This window comes from Lutra lutra, chromosome 3 (assembly GCF_902655055.1).
Source record: "Lutra lutra chromosome 3, mLutLut1.2, whole genome shotgun sequence".
Taxonomy (NCBI): domain Eukaryota; kingdom Metazoa; phylum Chordata; class Mammalia; order Carnivora; family Mustelidae; genus Lutra; species Lutra lutra.
In genome coordinates, this window is record NC_062280.1 from 52,543,137 (window position 1) to 52,561,595 (window position 18,459).

Here is an 18,459-nt window from a genome sequence, read left to right on the forward strand (position 1 = left end):
ATGGCATAAAGAAAAATATCCAGTGCATCAGTAATAGGTTTCATTGATTCAGATTGTTGCCTTTGTAGGTATCTGCCAGAAATGCGAAGCAAAAAGAAAAATAAAATGTTGATCTCTGTTCTGCTGGGGTGGAGCCTAATGGATGTGGGAAATCTGAGAATTTTCATACCAATGATGGATTTTTGCACGGGAGAAATCATACCAATATTTTCTTTCTCCGTTTATGCACTGTTTTATTCTGCTGAAATTAATAGATAAGAGATTTTGGAATGGAGTACACTTACTGATTTGTTTGGATGTCAGTCAGTGGTTAGAATGTATTTACTATGCTTATCAGAATCAAAAGAAAACATTATAACCATTCAGCCGCATGTAGTGGAGCCTTTCCTTGGGCAAATCAGATGTTATTGATCTTAAAGCTTTATGCTTTTGCTATTTGAAGTATAAAACTATAAAAGCTTTGCAGAAAACTTATGAGTTATTTGCTTTTGGAATTTGAACCTTGATTCAAAAATAAACTGTAATAAGGAAAACTGTCTATTAATAACTTATTTCTCACTGCTCTAACGTAAACTATAAAGATCTCATTTCTAGAAAAGAAATCTAACAATTGAGGTAAAATTGAAGTAGGGTGATACTCATTTTTGTCCTCCCCCACCCTGTTCCTCGGCCTTCCTCTGTATTCCCCATAGCTCATTTCTGCTAAATAATACTGAAAGAAAAATTGTCTTCATAAGTTGATTTAATTGGCAATGATTGGTACAGAGTGATAAATGGACATACAATTTTATATGACCCAGGAACATAATATTATTTAATTATTGCAGTAAAATGAGAATTAAGGTCATTTAAAATAGCATTTTTAGATTAGATATTTAAAAACAGACTACAGGATAGATTACCTTTCTTATATAGCGCATATTCTTTTAAAATTTTTCTTTTGTCTGAATAAAAACAAATAATGGGGTGCCTTCTTTTAACAGGGAGGTTTTTTGGTTTTTTGGTTTTTGGGTTTTTTTGCTCATGGTAATTTGATTTTTGAATCTGATTACTTTTGTCATTAACTCAATAATGATTTTTTTCAGGTTACAGTATACTGTTGATAGGAGACCATGTTTTTCCGTAGCAACAATCACTGTAGTTCTCAGGTACTTCAGTTAGTATGATGTTTTAATCTAAATTATATAGAAGGGAAGAACCTTTTGGGGTTCAAGAAGGTATGTCTCTAATATATTAAAATTTCTTTACATAAGTGACATTAGAAGATTCATTTGTGTTGTTTCTTCTGTAAAAATTTAGTCAGATTTGATTAAATGTAGGCTGCAACAGTGATAAAAGGTGAAGTAGTCTTCCCTAATTTCAATGACTGCTTTTAAATACTGGGCCTGATGGTTTTGGGAAAGTATTTATTTGATACAAAAACCATAAATCCAACTGGAAGAAGATAGTTCCTGAACCTTGCATGAGACTCCAGGTTTGGAAGGTTAGAGTTTTAATAGAATTTGACATGGGTGCAAATTTTTATCTTCCGAAGTCACATAGATTCTATAACACTGGAGACTTCTGGAAATAAGAGAGAAAAATCTGAAAACAGAATACTTAAATCAGACTTTATTTTATGGTATTTAAAAATTTTTAATTAACTAAAAAATTTATTCATTTATTTTAAGAGAGGGTGGGGAAGGGACAAAGGGAGAGGAGAGAGAGAGAGAATCTGAAGCAGATTCCCCACTGAGCATGGACCTCCCCAACTCCCCACATGGGGCTCAATCCCAGGACCCTCAGATCATGACCTGAACTGAAATCAGTAATCAGACATCTAACCAACTGAGTGACCCAGGCACCCCATAAATCAGCCATTATTTTAATAAAAAGTTCTGCCCTTCTTTTCTTTCTCATTTACTCTGTTTTGTGAACAACTTTTTGACAATCCTTTGAGTCTGATACTGTTTGTGACACTTCATTATAACTGAGTATGTCCCCATGTACTCACATATGCAAGTGCATAAGTGTCAGAGAACTAAAGATTTTATTCTTTATCACTATTACATGGTGCTTTTCTTGTTTTCAAATAAAAACATATTTCCTATAATTCATATAATATATACTATTTCTTGATAATTTGAAAAGTAGAAAAAATGATAAGAAGAGTTGTAAAACAAACAAAAAATTCACACATCTCCACCTATTCTTCCCAGTACTTTTATAAAAATAAGTAAAAAAAAAAAGTTGTGATTATAGTGTTAAAACAACTATGTATGTTAATTTGTTGAATTTTATAGTATCTTATAAGCTTTTTTCATGTTAGTGAAAAATTGCATAAGTTTCTAAAAGCAACATAATATGCTACCAATTGGTTATGTATCTGTTTTGAATTCTTTTAAATAAATAATGCCATCATACCATCTCCCTTTAATATGGGGTTTGGTTTTTATTTTTTCCTTATTTATTTATTTTTTAAAATTTAAATTCAAATTAGTTAACATATAGTATAGTAATTGGTTTCAGGAGCAGAATTTAGTGATTTATCACTTACCTACAACACCAAGTGCTCATCCCAACACATGCCCTCCTTAATGCACACCACACATGTAGCCCATCCCCCCAACTACCTCCCCTCCAGCAACCCTCAGTTTGTTCTCTATAGTTAAGTGTCTCTTATGGTTTGCCTTCTCTGTTTTTATCATATTTTTCCTTCTCTTCCCCTATGTTCATGTGTTTTGTTTCTTAAATTCTACAGATGAGTGAAATCATATGATATTTATCTTTCTCTGACTTGTTTCATTTTGTGTAATACACTCTAGTTCCATCCGTGTTGTTGCAAATGACAATATTTCATTCTTTTTTGATGATTGAGTAATATTCCATTTTATGTATGTACGTATGTATGTATGTACGTATGTAAATACCACTTCTTTATCTCTTCATCAGTCGATGGACATTTTGGCTCCTTCCATAATTTGGGTATTTTTGATAGTGCTGCTCTAAACATGGGGGTGCATATTCCCCCTTTGAATCAGTATTTTTGTATCCTTTGGATAAATACCTAGTAGTGCAATTGCTGGGTGTTAGGGTAGCTCTATTTTTAAGTTTTTGAGGACCCTCCGTATTGTATTCTAGAGTGGCTGCACCAGCTTGCATTCCCGCCAATAGTGTAGGAGGGTTCCCCTTTCTCTGTATCCTCGCCAACATCTGTTTTTTCATGAGTTGTTAATTTTAGCCATTCTGACAGGTACAAGATGGTATCTCATTTTGGTTTTAATTTGTATTTCCATGATCGTGAGTGATGTTGAGCATTTTTTGTGCATCTGTCAGCTATTTGTAGGTCTTCTTTGGAGAAATGTATGCTCATGTCTTCTGTCCACTTCTTAACTGGATTATTTATTTTTGGGGTGTTGATTTTCATGAGTTCCTTTTAGATTCTGCATACTAGCCCTTAACCTGATATGTCATTTGCAAATATCTTCTCCCATTCTGCTGGTTGTTTTAGCACAGCTTCACTGTGCAGAAGCTTTTTAGCTTGATGGAGTCCCAATAGTTCATTTCTGCTTTTGTTTCCTTTGCCTCCGGTGATGTGTCTAGTAAGAAGTTGCTATGGCTAAGGTCAAAGGGGTTGCTACGTGCTGTCTCCTCTAGGATTTTGATGGTTTCCTGTCTCACATTTAGATTTTTCATCCATTTTGAATTTATTTTTGTGTGTGATGTGAGAAAGTGCTATAGTTTCATGCTTTTTCATGTGGCTATCTGGTTTTCTCAACACCATTGTTGAAGAGACAGCCTTTTTCCATTGGATATCCTTTCCTGCTTTGTCAAAGATTAGTTGACCATAGAGTTGTGGGTCCATATCTGGTTTCTCTGTTCTTTTCCATTGATCTCTGTGGCTGTTTTTTTGCTAATACCATACTGTCTTAATGATTACAATTTTATAATATAGTCTGAGGTCTGGGATTGTGATGCCTCCTGCTTTGCTTTTCTTTTCCAGCATTACTTTGGCTATTCAAGTTCTTTCATGGTTCCATACAAATCTTAGGATTGTTTGTTCTAGTTCTCTGAAAACTGCTGGTGTTATTTTGATCACGATTGTATTGAATTTGTAGATTGCTTTGGGTAGTATAGACATTTTAGATATATCTTTTCTTCCAGTCCATGAGACTGGAATGTTTTTCCATTTCTTTGTGTCTTCTTCAATCTCTTTCATAGTGTTCTATAACTTTCAGCATACAGATCTTTACCTCTTTAGTTACTCCCTATCTTGTTTTTTGGGGCAATTGTAAATGGGGTCAGTACCTTGCTTTCTCTTTCTGCAGCTTATTATTGGTGTATAGAAGTGCAGCAGATTTCTGTACATTGATTTTGTACCTTGCAATTTTGCTGAATTCCTGTATCAGTTACAGCAATTTTTCGGTAGAGTCCTTCAGGTTTTCTACATAGAATATCATGTCATCTGTGAGGAGTGAGTGTTTGACTTCTTCCTTGCAGATTTGGGTGCCTTTTATTTCTTTTCGTTGTCTGATTGCTGAGGCTAGGACTTGCAGTACTGTCTTGCAGTGGTGAGAATGGACATCCCTGTCTTGTTCCTGCCCACAGAGGAAAAACTCTCAGATTTTCCCCATTGAGGATGATATTCACTGTGGGTATTTCATATATGGCATGTATGATGTTGAGGTATGTTCTTTCTATCCCTATTTTCTTGTGGGTTTTGTATCAAGAAAAGATGCTGTATTTTGTCAAATGCTTTTTCTGCATCTATTGAGAGGATCATATGGTTCTTATCCTTTCTTTCATTAATGTGGTGTATTGTGTTGATTGATTTGTGGATATTGAACCACCCCTGCAGCCCAGGAACAAATCCCACTTGATCATGGTGAATAATCCTTTTAATGTACTGTTAGATTCGATTTGCTAGTGTCTTGTTGAGAATTTCTACATCCATTTTCATCAGGGATATTGGTCTGTAATGTTCCTTTATAGTGGGGTCTTTGGTTTTGGGATCAAGGTAATGCTGACTTCATAGAGTGAATTAGTTTTCCTTTCATTCCTATTTTTTGGAATAGCTTCAGAAGACTATGAATTACTACTTCTTTAAATGTCTGGTAGAATTCCCCTGGCAAGCCATCTAGCCCTGGACTCTTGTTTGTTTGGAGATTTTTGATTACTGACTCAATTTCTTTGCTGGTTATGAGGTCTGTTCAAATTTTCTATTTCTTTCTGTTTCAGTTTTGGTGGTTTATATGTTTCTATGTATTTCTATGTATGTATTTTATATGTTTCTAAGTATTTATCCATTTCTTCCAGATTGCCCAATTTGTTGCCATATAATTGCTCATAATATTCTTTTATAATTGTTTGTATTTCTGTGGTGGTCTTTGTTATCTCTCTTCTTTCATTCATGATTGTGTTTATTTGGGTCCTTTCTCTTTTCTTTTTGATAGGTCTGGGTAGGGGTTTATCAGTTTTGTTAATTCTTTCAAAAAATCAGCTCCTAATTTTGCTCATCTGTTCTACTGCTTTTTTGATTTCTGTATTATTTATTTCTTCTCTCATCTTTATTACTTTCCCTTTTTTACTGGATTTAGGCTTTGTTTGCTGCTCTTTTTCCAGCTCCATTAGGTGTAAGGTTAGGCTGTATATTTGAGAATTTTCTTGCTTCTTGAGGAAGACCTGTATTGCTATACACTTCCCTCTTAGGATCACCTTTGCTGGGTCCCAAAGGTTCTGGAGTGTCATATTTTCATTTTCGTTTGCTTCCATGTATTTTTAAAATTTCTTCTTGAATTTCCTCTTTACCTGTTAATTCTTTAGTAGGATGTTCTTTAACGTCTGTATTTGTGGCCTTCCAAAATTTTTTTCTTGTGGTTTTTTCATCCATTCTGATACCCTGTGTCTTTTGATTAGAGCATCCATTCCATTTACATTCCAAGTAACCATTGATAGATATGAATGTAGTGACTTTGTATTACCTATAATGACTCTGTTCCTGTAGATTTCCTCTGTTCCTTTCTAGTCTTTGTTGATTTTGGTGTCTTTCCCACTCAAAGGGTCCACTTAAGTAATTTTGCCAAGCTTAGTGTTTAATGTTCATGATCTCCTTTAGATTTTGCCTGTCTTGGAAACCCTTTATTTTGCCTTCTATTCTGAACGACAGCATTGCTAGATATATAGTATTCTTGGCTACGTATTCTTCCATTTAGCTTGTTGAATATATCATTGCTACAGTCTTCTGGCCTGCCAAGGTTCTCTGGACAGGTCTGCTGCTTACCTTCTAGGATAAGGACTTTTTGTGCTTAGCTTTCAGAATGACCTCTACTTCTTTATATTTTGCCAGTTTCACTGTGATATGTCTTGGTGTTGACTTGTTTTTCTTGATTTGAGGGGAGTTCTTTGTGCCTCTTGGACTTGAATGCCTATTTCCTTCCCTAAACTAGGGAAATTCTCAACTATGGTTTGCTCAAATAAAACTTCTGGTCCATTTTCCCACTCTTCTTCTAGGGCTCCTATAATGTGATTATTACTGCACTTTATAGAAGATCTAACAGTTGTAAATATTTATGCCCCCAGCTTGGGAGCAACCAGATATATAAATCAGTTAAAAACAAACTGAAAGAAACTCATTAATAACAATACCATAATAGTAGGGGACTTCAACATCCCACTCACAGCAATGGACAAATTATATATATATATGTGTGTGTGTTTGTGTGTGTGTGTATGTGTGCATATATATATATATATATATATATATATATATATATATATATATTGGGTCACAAATCAGGCCTCAGTCAGTACAAAAAGGTTAAGATCATACCATGCACATTTTTAGACTACAGCTCTGTAAAACTTGAAGTCAACCACAAGAAAAAATTTTGGAAGACCACAAATACAAAGAGGTTAAAGAACATCCTACTAAAGAATAAATGGGTAATGAGGAAATTAAGTTAAAATATACATGGCAATATACCCTCTTCCACATGCACTCCAGGAAGGGGACCATTCTCTCCCAGTGTGACCCAGGGTATCCCCACACCACAGCATCTTGCCTGTGTGCTGCTCTCTCTCCCACTCTCTCCTTCTCTCTCTGACTCCTCTCTGTGAAAAGGCTTTCCCTCTACGGCACTGAGGCTTTTCTCGATTCACATCTCTGAACCTTGTTTCTGCCACATTCTCTTCTTGCAGTTGTGCAGATTGTTTTCTTAATCCTCAGATCGATTTCATTGTTGTTCAAAATGATTTGATGTTGATCTAGCTGTGTTTGAGGGATGAGGCAAGTCCAGGATCCCCCTACTACTCTGCCATCTTCTCTAATATGGGATTTTTACAGAGTTTTCCAGTAGAGAAATTGTTGTTTCAAAGTATATGATTTTACAGAGGGTTTTCCAGCAGAGAAATTATTGTTTCAAAGCATATGATTTTACAGAGGGTTTTCCAGTAAAGAAATGATTGTTTCAAAGTATATGGTTATTTTTAAGAAGCTAGATAAAAAATCATTTATTTTTAATAAGCCAACTTCTTTCCAAAGAAGTTTTTATCATTTTACATTTTCACCAAGAAAGTAAAAAAGAACTCATTTCATCCTAAAATATAATTTTATCAAAAACAGTATTTAATTTTAATGTACAGTTCTTTAATTCGCACAATCCTTAATTAAATTAATTAGTAGTTTTTGCAGATAACAGGGAAAATGTTGCCTAGTGTTTGGGTTGGTTGTTCATTTGCTTGTACATGTAATGGTAATCTCTGCCCAGCTTTTAAATCTTGTTTCCCTTTCTCATGTATTTTTGGAAAATTTCCTTAATTGATAATGCTTCTATATTTTGTATTATTGGATTATATACTCCATTATATTAGATTGCTTTATATTGATAAACAAGTTTAGTCATTAACAATTTTGTAAGACAAGATTGCTTTGCTAATAAGAACATGAATTTTCATTTTCTTTCTTTGAGTATATGATAATTTTGCTTTACTGTTAATTAATTGGGGACTAATTAATCAATATTCTGATTTTTAATTCTTTATTTACTTCTTCCCTTTAATTGCCTATTTTAAGGCACTTAATTTATGACTAATAACTTCACCAAGAAGGTTGCAGGAAATAAAAAACATAAACTCAAGCTGCAAATCAAAGTAATAAGTAAGTATATGGTAGCTTTATTAAGGTGGATTTTTTTTTTTTTTTTTTGAGTGGAGGATTTTGACTATTTTACCTGTTAATACTTCTTCACTCTATTTTTGGGACGTGTGTGCATTTCTTTCAGGTATCATTAAGGTAAAAAAAAAAAAAAACAACCCACTATATTAAAATGTTCAAGCAGGCAAATAAAATTTTATTTATGTTTGTGCATCTGTACGATAAACATTTGGAAAGGAGCACTTGCTAGTTTTACTTCTGGGATTTTTTTATGGCTAAATCCCTGTTAAATCCTCTCCTTTGTGCTGCTGGCATCCTTTTGTGCCCTAAAGTTCTGGGCTTTTCTTTGACTTTACTTTCTTTATGTCTCCGGCTAATTACCAGCTGAGCAGAGTGATTCTGATATAAATTTAAAGATAATTCAATATGGTTTTTCATTGTCTTCTACAAATAAATGCTTTGGAAAGAAAGCCTAGACAAGGAATAGCTGTTAGCCTCCACATTTCAAATAAGGAACACTTGTTATACATTCCTTACATGTTGTGTTATGAAGAATTCAAAAGTCCTAAGGCCAGCTAGGAAGCTGAGGTTAAGATTTTCTAATGGTTTAATGTCTCAGTGGAAAAAATTATTTTCTTTTTAATCATGTGACTTGTGACAGAAGATGGACAGCTCACTGGCAGATGTCTGTTGGGAACTAAGTGCTCTACTGTTGTCTTAAATCCCTAGGTCTTATATCCAGTTGAACATTTTGAATTTCTGTTTATCCCTCTTGGTAACTATTAATGAATAAGCTTAAACTTCTGGTATGCCATTTTATAAGATGAATACTAAGCTGCATTAAATACCTGAAACAAATAAATGGTGAACATTTTTTGGTTGATGAATACATTTTTTTTAGAGATTTCATTTATTTATTTGATAGCAATCACAAGTAGGCAGGGAGGCAGGCAGAGAGAGAGTGGGAAGCAGGCTCCCTGATGAGCAGAGAACCCGATGTGGGGCTTGATCCCAGGACCCTGAGATCATGACCTGAGCTAAAGGCAGAGGCTTAACCTAACACTGAGCCACCCAAGTGCCTCTATGAATACATTTTTTATTTTTTTAAATTTATTTTATTATTTTTTAAAGATTTTATTTATTTATTTCACAGACAGAGATCACAAATAGGCAGAGAGGCAGGCAGAGAGAGTGGGGAGGAAGCAGGCTCCCCGCTGAGCAGAGAGCCTGATGCAGGGCTCAATCCCAGGACCCTGGGATCATGACCTGAGCCAAAGGCAGAGGCTTAACCCACTGAGCTACCCAGGTGCCCCATTTTTTTTTTAAACTACTTAATTTCATTATCTTCTTGAGGGTCAAGAACAGCTTTTTACAAGCTTTCTTCTTGAAGACTTAATTTCATTATATTTTATTGATAATCCATTGCTTGTAAAGTCTTATTAACATATACTTTAGGCTTTGCCATTCATGGCATCTTCATAGAATGCATATTTGTGTTTACAATCATGACTACAAAGACCAATGTATAACAAACTGTTTTGAGAAGTGGCATCTGCCACCTCGTAAATACTCTGTATCGAATTTCATTCTTCTTTCAATCTCTACATGCTCAATAATTTTGTTACTACATTGTCCTAACATTAATAATTATATATAATAACTACATTAAAAAGAGCTTTACATTTTGGAATCATTCCTAGTGTTTCAGTTATCTTTGAGTGATAGTACTTTTAGGGATATGCTCAAGAGAAATGAATACATGTGTCCATACAAATATTTGTGCATGAATGTTCATAGCTGCATTATTCATAATAACCAAAAAGTGGGAATAATCCAAATATATACCTACTGATAAATGAATAAATAAAATGTGGTATGCCATACAATGGAATATTATTTGGCAAGAAAAAGACAGGAAGTACTGGTATATACTACAGCATGTATACATCTTGAAAATATTATGCCAAGTGAAGAAGACAGTCACAAAGGAGCATATGTTGTATGATTCCATTTAAATGAAAGTTCATAATGGACACTTCGGTAAGAGGCAGAAATTAGATTAGCAGTTACCTAGGGCTTGGGGCCCTGTGAAAATTGGGAGGTTATAGGGAAGGGGAGCTGTTTTCTTTTGAGGTAATGGAAGTGTTCTAAAAGTGTTTGTGCAGAGCTTTGTGACTATACTATAAGCCAATGCATTGTAAACTTTGAATGGGTGAATTATATGGTTTGTAAATCTTTAGTAATTTTTTAAAAAAAGAAGTTAAAGCAGTATGTCAAGGTGGTAATGGTGGCTTGGTCTAGAGTGGCAGCAATGGAATCGGTGAGAAGTGGGTCAAATCTGAAAGCAGAGGCAACAAATTTTGCTACAAGATCAAATAGGGGGTGTAAAAAAAAGTTGCACAGGAAACAACAGATGTTGACAAGGATGCAAGAAAGGGGAACCCTCTTTCACTATTGGTGGGAATGTAGCCATTCTGGAAAATGGTATGGAGGTTCCTCAAAAAGTTAAAAATAAATTAAAAAAAATTAAAAAACAAAGCAAAACAAAATGACCCAGCAGTTGCCCTACTAGGTATTTACCCAAAGGATACATAAATTCTAATTTGAAGGAATACATGCACCCGAGTGTTTATGGCAGCATTACCAGCAATAGCCAAATTATGGAAAGAGCCCAAATGTCCATCAACTGATGAATGGATAAAGAAGATATGGTCTCTGTCTGTCTATCTATCTATCTATCTATCTATCCATCCATCTATCTATCTATAATGGAATATTGCTCAGCCATAAAAAGAACAAAATCTTCCATTTGCAGTGACGCGGATGGTGCCAAAGAGTATTATGCTAAATGAAGTAAGTCAGAGAAAGACCAATACCACATGATTTCACTCGTGTGGATTTAAGAAACAAAACAAATGAGCAAAGGAAAAAAAAATAAGAGAGACAAATCAAGAAACAGACTCTTTAACTGTGGAGAAAAAACTGATGGTTACTGGAGGGAAAGTGAGTCAAGGATGGGTTAAATAAGTGATGAGTATTAAGGAGGGCACTTGTGATGAGCACTGAGTGCTGTCTATAAAGGATGAATCATTGATTTGTATGGATGAAAGAAAAAAAAAGTACAATGTTTTTGGTACAAAAACAAAACAAAACAAAACAAAAAAAGAGTACAAGGTTTTTTGACAGAGCCTGTGCTATGTCAAATCCTGCTTAGGATTTACGTAAAATGGTGCTTGAGGATTGACCATTGAATTGGTCAATCTATATTGACCGATTTGTATCAAATAAGGTTTCCATATGGTGGCAGGGGCCAAAGCCTGTTGGGTTTAAGAAAAAAATATGAGGTTAGGGATATGGGATATGTAGGCAGTGGGTATACATAATTCTTTCTAGAAGTTTTGTATTAAAGGTGAGCGGGGTGCTGGAGGAGTAGCTGAAGAGGGATGTGGGGGCAAATCAGTTTATTTTAAGGTGATTATTCATACAGCATCTTTGTATGAATAGCACTGACTTAGGAGAGAAGAAAAAATGATGCAGAAGAGACAAGTGCAATCCATCAGTGACATCCTATGTGAAAGCAGAGGGTGTTGCACTCCTAAAGGGACAGTCATCCATTGTAACACCTGGACCTGCAGATTTAGGCTTGGCAGTCAGAACAAGCAAGCTGATGCATTCAACATGGCAGTAGGCAAAATACTTTTTTGATTGTTTATGTCTTCTCTGCTAAATGTAGAAATGTAATGATCGGCTAAGAGGGAGAAGGGTGGAGATGGAAGTCTGAGGAAGGCAGACAATGTGCAAAAGTTTCCTGATGGATGAAGATGGATTTGAGTAGGAACTGTTGCAAGATTGTAGCAAAGCACTGAAAGATACTTTTAGTGGGATGTGAGTTTATAGCATGAAAAGGACAACAGGCAGCATATGGGAGATGGGGGACTCTTTCTAGGTCATGTTCATCTGTTTGCAAGTAGGAGTGGAATAGGAGAAAGTCCGATTAACCTGCTTATTAGTTTCGTAGAGCTGCCATAAGAAAGTATCACAGACTGTGTTGCTTACACACAGAAATTTATCTTCTCACAGATTTTAGAAGCCTATAATCAGTGTGTCAGTGGACTTAATTTCATTCTGAGGTCTTTCTCTATGGCATATATATGGCTGCCTTCTCTGTTTTCACATGGTCTTTCCTCTGTGTCCTAATGACCTTTTTTTTATAAGGATGCCCATCATTTAGATTAGGACCAATGTGTATGACCTAATTTTGCCTTAATTACCCCTTTAAAGGCTCTATCTTCAAATATAGTCATGTTCTAAAATACTGGGGGTTAGGACTTCATATATGAATTTGGGGGGATGGCTGTGGCAAAATCATAATAAATCATAACAACCAGTGCTAGAGTTTTAAAAACTTAAATATATTTGAGTGAGAAATGGAATATGTAAGACGTTTGAAATCTTGTTCTCATATAACTTACTACTTAAGATGAACAGATAATAAACAAATTATAAAAACCGATTAATCTTTTAATATGTTTGTGGATATTAGGTACAAAGAAGAAAGATAAATGAATTAAAGAAATACAGAATGACTGAGTTATGTGTGTTACTTTACATAGGTTGATGGAAAGCTCTCCAAGATTTGACATTTGAGCAGGAAGTAAGGAAGAACTGAAGGAAATAAGAGCAGGGAGCCATGACCATGTCAGTGCACAGAGAAAACAGCATATGCACAGGCCCTGAGGCAAGGTATATATAAGGAACAGTCTGGAGACCCAAGTTTCTGCCGTAGAGAACATAATTAGGAAAAGAGTCAGAAAGAGTCAGGGAATCAAATGATAGGTACACAAATAGTTTGCTTTTGCCTTAAAGAAAATGGGGTATAATTTATATAGAATGAAATGCATAGCTCTTAAGTCTATGGTTCAGAGTTTTGACAATTGTCAAATCCTGTGTGACTCTTCCTGATCATAAACTCTACTAAATATATTTGTGATTATTAAATATAAAACACTATAATTTGTAATACAGTTATTTTTTTTTAAGATTTTATTTATTTATTTGACAGAGAGAAATCACAAGTAGGCAGAGAGGCAGGCAGAGAGAGAGGAGGAAGCAGGCTCCCTGCTGAGCAGAAAGCCTGATGTGGGGCTCGAACCCAGGACCTGGGATCATGACCTGAGCCGAAGGCAGCGGCTTAACCCACTGAGCCACCCAGGCGCCCCTGTAATACAGTTATTAATATTAAATATATTCATGATGATGATCTTGTCTTCTGACCCCCTGAAAACCTGCATACTGAATTTATACTACTTCTGAAAGGATGAGCAAAGAGAATTCTCACACTTTTTTCTCATTCTTTTGATCATGTTCATGATATTGATAATATTATTGTTACTACTACTACTACTACTACTAACTAATGTATATTGAGTCCCTCCTGAGTGCCAGGCACTGTTATAAGAGCATTGCATATTTCAATTATTCAGCACTCACCATAGCCTGTGAAGTAGGTATTACTGTTCACATTTTCTGATTAGGAAAATCGAGGCACACATTTAAGCAACTTGAATTAAGCCATATAACTACCGAGTACTGGAATGCAGACTCAACCCCTGGCATTCTAACTCTGCACTATATAATTTAAGTCTTATGCTAGGTTGCCTCCCAATAGTCAAATTTTATGTTATGAATATTCCACTTTCCTTAGTTTAAAAGCAAGTGAGGGCTGTTCTTTCCTTTCTATTCCACTGTTTCCACACAGGCATTCATTTAATATTATTTTTGCTTCTTTCTCTCTTAGTAGATATTCCCATGTGATTTTTATAGTGGATCCTTTGGTTTAGGCCGGGGCAGATTCCCTTAGCTCATCTTAATTTTTTATTTTCATTCATACATAGATCAGTCTTCTTGTCAAGCATACCTGTGACTAATGCAGGGTACTTTTTTTCAGTGCTTACACATTTGATTTATCAGTCCGTAAACCAAATTCTGCAAATTTGTCCAGTCATCAGCTCCCAGAAGCTCCTGCACAGTTATTTAAAACATCTGAAGCATGTTGGTGCCTGGAACTTCCGGCAGTACTATCAGCAGTCTTCCGTTAGCTCCCAGGATCCTTTGGCAGCCTCACATATAGCCTCACAAAGTAGATTGGATAAATTTGTACCTATTATGCAGTTTTCTACAAAATAAAATGAGTACGGATAAACATGTCTAGTGGCAACTAACTAGACTCTTTATGCAAGTGATAACCTCAATTCAAAAACAAAAAACTCTTTCTCCTTATTTAAAACATATGTACCAAACTCCTAAGCTTTGTCTAGATTTTTTTTTTTTTTACAGCTTTATAAACATATATTTTTATCCCCAGGGGTACAGGTCTGCGAATCGCCAGGTTTACACACTTCACAACACTCACCATAGCACATAACCTCCCCAATATCCATAACTCCACCCCCTCTCCCAACCCCCTCCCCCCATCAACCCTCAGTTTGTTTTGTGAGATTAAGAGTCACTTATGGTTTCTCTCCCTCCCAATCCCATCTTGTTTCAATTACTCTTCTCCTACCCCCTCAACCACCCATGTTGCATCTCCTCTCCCTCATATCAGGGAGATCATATGATAGTTGTCTTTCTCCGATTGACTTATTTCGCTAAGCATGATACCCTCTAATTCCATCCACGTCGTCGCAGATGGCAAGATTTCATTTCTTTTGATGGCTGCATAGTATTCCATTGTGTATATATACCACATCTTCTTTATCCATTCGTCTGTAGATGGACATCTAGGTTCTTTCCATAGTTTGGCTATTGTAGACATTGCTGCTATAAACATTCGGGTGCATGTGCCCCTTCGGATCACTACGTTTGTATCTTTAGGGTAAATACCCAGCAGTGCAATTGCAGGGTCATAGGGTAGTTCTATTTTCAACATTTTGAGGAACCTCCATGCTGTTTTCCAGAGTGGTTGCACCAGCTTGCATTCCCACCAACAGTGTAGGAGGGTTCCCCTTTCTCCACATCCTCGCCAGCATCTGTCATTTCCTGACTTGTTAATTTTAGCCATTCTGACTGGTGTGAGGTGATATCTCATTGTGGTTTTGATTTGTATTTCCCTGATGCCGAGTGATATGGAGCACTTTTTCATGTGTCTGTTGGCCATCTGGACGTCTTCTTTGCAGAAATGTCTGTTCATGTCCTCTGCCCATTTCTTGATTGGATTATTTGTTCTTTGGGTGTTGAGTTTGCTAAGTTCTTTATAGATTTTGGACACTAGCCCTTTATCTGATATGTCATTTGCAAATATCTTCTCCCATTCTGTCAGTTGTCTTTTGGTTTTGTTAACTGTTTCCTTTGCTGTGCAAAAGCTTTTGATCTTGATGAAATCCCAAAAGTTCATTTTTGCCCTTGCTTCCCTTGCCTTTGGTGATGTTCCTAGGAAGATGTTGCTGCGGCTGACGTCGAAGAGGTTGCTGCCTGTGTTCTCCTCGAGGATTTTGATGGATTCCTTTCTCACATTGAGATCCTTCATCCATTTTGAGTCTATTTTCGTGTGTGGTGTAAGGAAATGATCCAATTTCATTTTTCTGCATGTGGCTGTCCAATTTTCCCAACACCATTTATTGAAGAGGCTGTCTTTGTTCCATTGGACATTCTTTCCTGCTTTGTCGAAGATGAGTTGACCATAGAGTTGAGGGTCCATTTCTGGGCTTTCTATTCTGTTCCATTGATCTATGTGTCTGTTTTTGTGCCAGTACCATGCTGTCTTGATATGACAGCTTTGTAATAGAGCTTGAAGTCCGGAATTGTGATGCCACCAACTTTGGCTTTCTTTTTCAATATTCCTTTGGCTATTCGAGGTCTTTTCTGGTTCCATATAAATTTAGGATTATTTGTTCCATTTCTTTGAAAAAAATGGATGGTACTTTGATAGGAATTGCATTAAATGTGTAGATTGCTTTAGGTAGCATAGACATTTTCACAATATTTATTCTTCCAATCCAGGAGCATGGAACATTTTTCCATTTCTTTGTGTCTTCCTCAATTTCTTTCATGAGTACTTTATAGTTTTCTGAGTATAGATTCTTAGTCTCTTTGGTTAGGTTTATTCCTAGGTATCTTATAGTTTTGGGTGCAATTGTAAATGGGATGGACTCCTTAATTTCTCTTTCTTCTGTCTTGTTGTTGGTGTAGAGAAATGTAACTGATTTCTGTGCATTGATTTTATATCCTGACACTTTACTGAATTCCTGTACAAGTTCTAGCAGTTTTGAAGTGGAGTCTTTTGGGTTTTCCACATATAGTATCATATCATCTGCAAAGAGTGATAGTTTGACTTCTTCTTTGCCGATTTGGATGCCTTTAATTTCCTTTTGTTGTCTGATTGCTGAGGCTAGGACTTCTAGTACTATGTTGAATAGCAGTGGTGATAACGGACATCCCTGCCGTGTTCCTGACCTTAGCGGAAAAGCTTTCAGTTTTTCTCCATTGAGAATGATATTTGCGGTGGGTTTTTCATAGATGGCTTTGATAATATTGAGGTATGTGCCGTCTATCCCTACACTTTGAAGAGTTTTGATCAGGAAGGGATGCTGTACTTTGTCAAATGCTTTTTCAGCATCTATGGAGAGTATCATATGGTTCTTGTTCTTTCTTTTATTAATGTGTTGTATCACATTGATTGATTTGCGGATGTTGAACCAACCTTGCAGCCCTGGAATAAATCGCACTTGGTCGTGGTGAATAATCCTTTTAATGTACTGTTGAATCCTATTGGCTAGTATTTTGGCTAGAATTTTTGCATCTGTGTTCATCAAGGATATTGGTCTGTAGTTCTCTTTTTTGATGGGATCTTTGTCTGGTTTTGGGATCAAGGTGATGCTGGCCTCATAAAATGAGTTTGGAAGTTTTCCTTCCGTTTCTATTTTTTGGAACAGTTTCAGGAGAATAGGAATTAGTTCTTCTTTAAATGTTTGGTAGAATTCCCCCGGGAAGCTGTCTGGCCCTGGGCTTTTGTTTGTTTGGAGATTTTTGATGACTGTTTCAATCTCCTTACTGGTTATGGGTCTGTTCAGGCTTTCTATTTCTTCCTGGTTCAGTTGTGGTAGTTTATATGTCTCTAGGAATGCATCCATTTCTTCCAGATTGTCAAATTTGTTGGCGTAGAGTTGCTCATAGTATGTTCTTATAATTGTCTGTATTTCTTTGGTGTTGGTTGTGATCTCTTCTCTTTCATTCATGATTTTATTTATTTGGGTCCTTTCTCTTTTCTTTTTGATAAGTCTGGCCAGGGGTTTATCAATCTTATTAATTCTTTCAAAGAACCAGCTCCTAGTTTCGTTGATTTGTTCTATTGTTTTTTTGGTTTCTATTTCATTGATTTCTGCTCTGATCTTTATGATTTCTCTTCTCCTGCTGGGTTTAGGGTTTCTTTCTTGTTCTTTCTCCAGCTCCTTTAGGTGTAGGGTTAGGTTGTGTACCTGAGACCTTTCTTGTTTCTTGAGAAAGGCTTGTACCGCTATATATTTTCCTCTCAGGACTGCCTTTGTTGTGTCCCACAGATTCTGAACCGTTGTGTTTTCATTATCATTTGTTTCCATAAATTTTTTCAATTCTTCTTTAATTTCCTGATTGACCCATTCATTCTTTAGAAGGATGCTGTTTAGTCTCCATGTATTTGGGTTCTTTCCAAATTTCCTCTCGTGATTGAGTTCTAGCTTTAGAGCATTGTGGTCTGAAAATATGCAGGGAATGATCCCAATCTTTTGATATCGGTTGAGACTTGACTTAGGACCTAGAATGTGATCTATTCTGGAGAATGTTCCATGTGCACTAGAGAAGAATGTGTATTCTGTTGCATTGGGTTGAAATGTTTTGAATATATCTGTGATGTCCATCTGGTCCAGTGTGTCATTTAAGGCCTTTATTTCCTTGTTGATCTTTTGCTTGGATGATCTGTCCATTTCAGTGAGGGGAGTAATAATCCCCTACTATTATTGTATTCTTGTCGATGTGTTTCTTTGATTTTGTTATTAATTGGTTTATATAGTTGGCTGCTCCCACGTTAGGGGCATAGATATTTAAAATTGTTAGATCTTCTTGTTGGACAGTTCCTTTGAGTATGATATAGTGTCCTTCCTCATCTCTTATTATAGTCTTTGGCTTAAAATCTAATTGATCTGCTATAAGGATTGCCACTCCTGCTTTCTTCTGATGTCCATTAGCATGGTAAATTCTTTTCCACCCCCTCACTTTAAACCTGAGGGTGTCTTCGGGTTTAAGATGAGTTTCTTATAGGCAACATATAGATGGGTTTTGTTTTTTTTATCCATTCT

The 18,459-nt window shown here is 35.9% G+C and overlaps 1 protein-coding gene across 8 annotated transcripts in view; it reads left to right on the plus strand.

Annotated features, from left to right (window-relative positions):
• The window catches only part of GALNT13 (polypeptide N-acetylgalactosaminyltransferase 13), a 549,504-nt gene that overhangs the window by 61,600 nt on the left and 469,445 nt on the right, over positions 1-18,459 (plus strand). For 2 of the 8 annotated variants that reach the window (XM_047721767.1, XM_047721771.1), the window contains exon 3: positions 12,745-12,874. The exons of the other annotated variants lie outside the window; for them this stretch is intronic. The gene's annotated coding sequence lies outside the window, so the exon portion shown is untranslated. The remainder of the gene's footprint in view (positions 1-12,744; positions 12,875-18,459) is intronic. 8 annotated transcript variants of the gene reach the window in all.